Source organism: Euphorbia lathyris, chromosome 8 (assembly GCF_963576675.1).
Source record: "Euphorbia lathyris chromosome 8, ddEupLath1.1, whole genome shotgun sequence".
Lineage (NCBI taxonomy): Eukaryota > Viridiplantae > Streptophyta > Magnoliopsida > Malpighiales > Euphorbiaceae > Euphorbia > Euphorbia lathyris.
Window position 1 is genome coordinate 81,794,939 of NC_088917.1, and position 5,620 is coordinate 81,800,558.

Here is a 5,620-nt window from a genome sequence, read left to right on the forward strand (position 1 = left end):
TGAGACTCTTAATCACTCAAACCAACTTCAATTAATATCCATTTTAAAATTACAAAAACCTCGCAATATTTATTATTATTATTATTATAAATAGATAGATCAACTACTAATATATTTTTAAAATATTGACAAGTTCACATCTTAAAAGGCTATATAGAAAAAGTGTAAAACCAGTAGTTTGACACATATTCTTAACTAACATGAAAATATAGACACGTGTGTATGTATCTCATGTGATGTGGCAAAATAGACATAAAAGAAGGAGAAAGTGAAGAAAATGGAGAACATGTGATGTGACATAACAGACATAAAAGAAGGAGAAAGTGAAGAAAATGGAGACCGATATGGAAAGAGGAGACAAACAAAAAGAAAGATATCTTAGACGGACTTTGTGTGGCGGTGGAGGAGAGTCTATATAATAACAAAATTTATTATTATTATAATTATTATTATTATTTTTGCATGAAAGCTTAGGACGCGATTAAGTGGCTAGACATCCCAACTAGGTTGGCACCCCTAACACACCAAATCAACCTGAAATATTATTAATAAAAAGGAAAATTACAAAGAGAGGAAAATGAAAATAAAAGGTTCAAAACAGAAAATTAAGAGAAACGAACATGTGCAACATTACATAAATCGCCAAAAACACACGATTGACAAAAATGAGGAGCCGAGTGCCACCATGTAAATCGCCAAAACGGGCAAGCTGATCCGACGCCTGATTGCCCTCTCTGTGGATATGAGTGATTCAGCAATTCATATTCGAAAATCTTGATAAACGCTGAAGTCAATTTTGTCTAATTTTCCAGGGTACGGTGGTAGACTTTCGATTTAGCCTATCAACTGCATATGTAGAATCTGATTCAATCCAAAGATTGTGACACCCCGCTCCCAGGCAGATTTTACTACGAAAAAAATGACAGTCAGCTGGGCAATATGCGTATAACCACTAGAGAGGTTAATAGCATAGCAACCAATTATAAAACCTCGATCCCTCCAGCACCAACAATTCCAACAGTAACATATCTTAGTTTTTTAATTTTGAATTTATATTCGATAATCAAAGGTGGGAATGATTCTACAATCAATACGTAATGCTGATTAATTTTGAATCTATAGCTCAATGTGGACATAGTAAATATTTTGGTTAAACAAGTGACTTTGTTTTCGTGTGCAATTTCAATTTGTAGGATCTGTTAACTTGTTACCTATTTTGTTGCAATTGAGATTTAGTAAACATAGAACATAACTTTTACCTTATAATTAAAGCAAAAAAATAAAAATAAAAACCAAAACTTAATTGAAAAGTTATACATATAATTCAAAAGCCCACATATTACACATCATGTATAAGTTAAAGTTATTCAATCCCAAAAATATATCTGTAGATCCTTCCATAAAATTTAGGAAACTTAAACCTTAATAAACACAAAATGGAACATCGTGCATGATAAAATAGTAGGAACTGTCTATTGTCATCCGAACATAGTAAAATCAAATCATTCTCTAATATAGATTTATGGACAGAACCACAACTATTACTAACAACACCATATTACTAACAACACCATCCCATAACCTATACCAAAGATCACATTTGACACCCTTACCGGTTGGAGTTCAGTCGGTCGAATCCAATTAAATTAGGGTCCGAAATCACTAAATTCCAACAACCACGTGTTAACTTCAAACTCTCAGTTTCGCCACCGGGTCCGCTTTCTCCAAATAGTTCAAGGCCCGCTCCACTTCATCAAGGGGACACGTAAGGACATATGGTTGGAGACAACATTTTTTTTCAAAATTTGACAGACAGAGCAACTTAGTGGAGGTAGGGAGACACGTAAGGGGACACATGTAGCAATTTTACAATTTTCGAATGATATGGAATTAATTCATAACACTTTAAACTTGAAATCATTTTAACCTAAATTATTAATATCATTATATTCAATAATATGGAATTAATTTATTTTTACAATTTTCGATTTCTATATAAACAATTGACTGCCCCAGGCAAAGAACGTGCAAAGTAATAGTTAGGATTCGAACTTGAGTTTTAGCTTAAGCGACTTGAGACTCTTAATCACTCAAACCAACTTCAATTAATATCCATTTTAAAATTACAAAAACCTCGCAATATTTATTATTATTATTATTATAGATAGATAGGTCAACTACTAATATATTTTTAAAATATTGACAAGTTCACATCTTAATAGGCTATATAGAAAGAGTGTAAAACCAGTAGTTTGACACATATTCTTAACTAACATGAAAATATAGACACGTGTGTATGTATCTCATGTGATGTGGCAAAATAGACATAAAAGAAGGAGAAAGTGAAGAAAATGGAGAACATGTGATGTGACATAACAGACATAAAAGAAGGAGAAAGTGAAGAAAATGGAGACGAATATGGAAAGAAGAGACAAAGAGAAAAAGAAAGATATCTTAGAAGGACTTGGTGTGGCGGTGGAGGAGAGTCTATATAATAACAAAATTTATTAGTATTATTAATATTATTATTATTATTATTTTTGCATGAACGCTTAAGACGCGATTAAGTGGCTAGACATCCCAACTAGGTTGGCACCCCTAACACACCAAATCAACCTGAAATATTATCAATAAAAAGGAAAATTACAAAGAGAGGAAAATGAAAATAAAAGGTTCAAAACAGAAAATTAAGGGAAACGAACATGTGCAACATTACATATATAAATCGCCAAAAACAGACGATTGACAAAAATGAGGAGCCGAGTGCCACCATGTAAGGGCGGAAGCAGTCTTGCCAAAACGGGCAAGCTGATCGGACGCCTGATTGCCCTCTCTGTGGATATGAGTGATTCTGCAGTTCATATTCGAAAATCTTGATAAACGCTGAAGTCAATCTTGTCTAATTTTCGAGGGTATCGTGGTAGACTTTGGGTTTAACCTATCAACTGCATATGTAGAATCTGATTCAATCCAAAGAATGTGACACCCCAGCTCACAGGCAGATTTTACTACGAAAAAAATGACAGTCAGCTGGACAATATGCCTATAACCACTAGAGAGGTTAATTACAAAGAGAGGAAAATGAAAATAAAAGGTTCAAAACAGAAAATTAAGGGAAACGAACATGTGCAACATTACATATATAAATCGCCAAAAACAGACGATTGACAAAAATGAGGAGCCGAGTGCCACCATGTAAGGGCGGAAGCAGTCTTGCCAAAACGGGCAAGCTGATCCGACGCCTGATGGCCCTCTCCGTGGATATGAGTGATTCTGCAATTCATATTCGAAAATCTTGATAAACGCTGAAGTCAATCTTGTCTAATTTTCCAGGGTACCGTGGTAGACTTTGGGTTTAACCTATCAACTGCATATGTAGAATCTGATTCAATCCAAAGAATGTGACACCCCGGCTCATAGGCAGATTTTACTACGAAAAAAATGACAGTCAGCTGGGCAATATGCGTATAACCACTAGAGAGGTTAATAGCATAGCAACCAATTACAAAACCTCAATCCCTCGACCTCCAATAATTCCAGCAGTAACATATCTTAGTTTTTTAATTTTGAATTTATATTCGATAATCAAAGGTGGGAATGATTCTACAATCAATACGTAATGCTGATTAATTTTGAATCTATAGCTCAATGTGGACATAGTAAATATTTTGGTTAAACAAGTGACTTTGTTTTCGTGTGCAATTTCAATTTGTAGGATCTGTTAACTTGTTAGCTATTTTGTTGCAATTGAGATTTAGTAAACATACAACATAACTTTTACCTTATAATTAAAACAAAAAAATAAAAATAAAAAGCAAAACTTAATTGAAAAGTTATACATATAATTCAAAAGCCCACATATTACACATCATGTATAAGTTAAAGTTATTCAATCCCAAAAATATATCTGTAGATCCTTCCATAAAATTTAGGAAACTTAAACCTTAATAAACACAAAATGGAACATCGTTCATGATAAAATAGTAGGAACTGTTTATTGTCATCCGAACATAGTAAAATCAAATCATTCTCTAATATAGATTTATGGACAGAACTACAACTATTACTAACAACACCATCCCATAACCTATACCAAAGATCACATTTGACACCCTTACCGATTGGAGTTTAGTGGGCCGAATCCAATTAAATTAGGGTCCGAAATCACTAAATTCCAACAACCACGTTTTAACTTCAAAATCTCAGTTTCGCCACCGGGTCCGCTTTCTCCAAATAGTTCAAGGCCCGCTCCACTTCATCAAGGGGACACGTAAGGACATATGGTTGGAGACAACAATTTTTTTCAAAATTTGACAGACAGAGCAACTTAGTGGAGGTAAGGAGACACGTAAGGGGACACATGTAGCAATTTTACAATTTTCGAATGATATGGAATTAATTCATAACACTTTAAACTTGAAATCATTTTAACCTAAATTATTAATATCATTGTATTCAATAATATGGAATTAATTTTTTTTTACAATTTTCGATTTCTATATAAACAATTGACTGCCCCAGGCAAAGAACGTGCAAAGTAATAGTTAGGATTCGAAGTTGAGTTTTAGCTTAAGCTACTTGAGACTCTTAATCACTCAAACCAACTTCAATTAATATCCATTTTAAAATTACAAAAACCTCGCAATATTTATTATTATTATTATTATAAATAGATAGATCCACTACTAATATATTTTTAAAATATTGACAAGTTCACATCTTAAAAGGCTATATAGAAAAAGTGTAAAACCAGTAGTTTGACACATATTCTTAACTAACATGAAAATATAGACACGTGTGTATGTATCTCATGTGATGTGGCAAAATAGACATAAAAGAAGGAGAAAGTGAAGAAAATGGAAAACATGTGATGTGACATAACCAGACATAAAAGAAGGAGAAAGTGAAGAAAATGGAGACCGATATAGAAAGAGGAGACAAAGAAAAAAAAGATATCTTAGAAGGACTTTGTGTGGCGGTGGAGAAGAGTCTATATAATAACAAAATTTATTATTATTATTATTATTATTATTTTTTTTTTGCATGAAAGCTTAAGACGCGATTAAGTGGCTAGACATCCCAACTAGGTTGGTACCCCTACCACACCAAATCAACCTGAAATATTATTAATAAAAAGGAAAATTACAAAGAGAGGAAAATGAAAATAAAAGGTTCAAAACAGAAAATTAAGGGAAGAACATGTGCAACATTACATAAATCGCCAAAAACAGACGATTGACAAAAATGAGGAGCCGAAGGCCACCATGTAAGGGCGGAAGCTGTCTTGCCAAAATGGGCAAGCTGATCCCCTGATTGCCCTCTCTGTTGATATGAGTGATTCTGCAATTTATATTCGAAAATCTTGATAAACGCTGAAGTCAATCTTGTCCAATTTTCCAGGGTACCGTTGTAGACTTTCGGTTTAGCCTATCAACTGCATATGTAGAATCTGATTCAATCCAAAGATTGTGACACCCCCGCTCCCACGAAGATTTTACTACGAAAAAAATGACAGTCAGCTGGGAAATATGCGTATAACCAGTAGAGAGGTTAATAGCATAGCAACCGATTACAAAACCTCGATCCCTCCAGCTCCAACAATTCCAGCAGTAACATATCT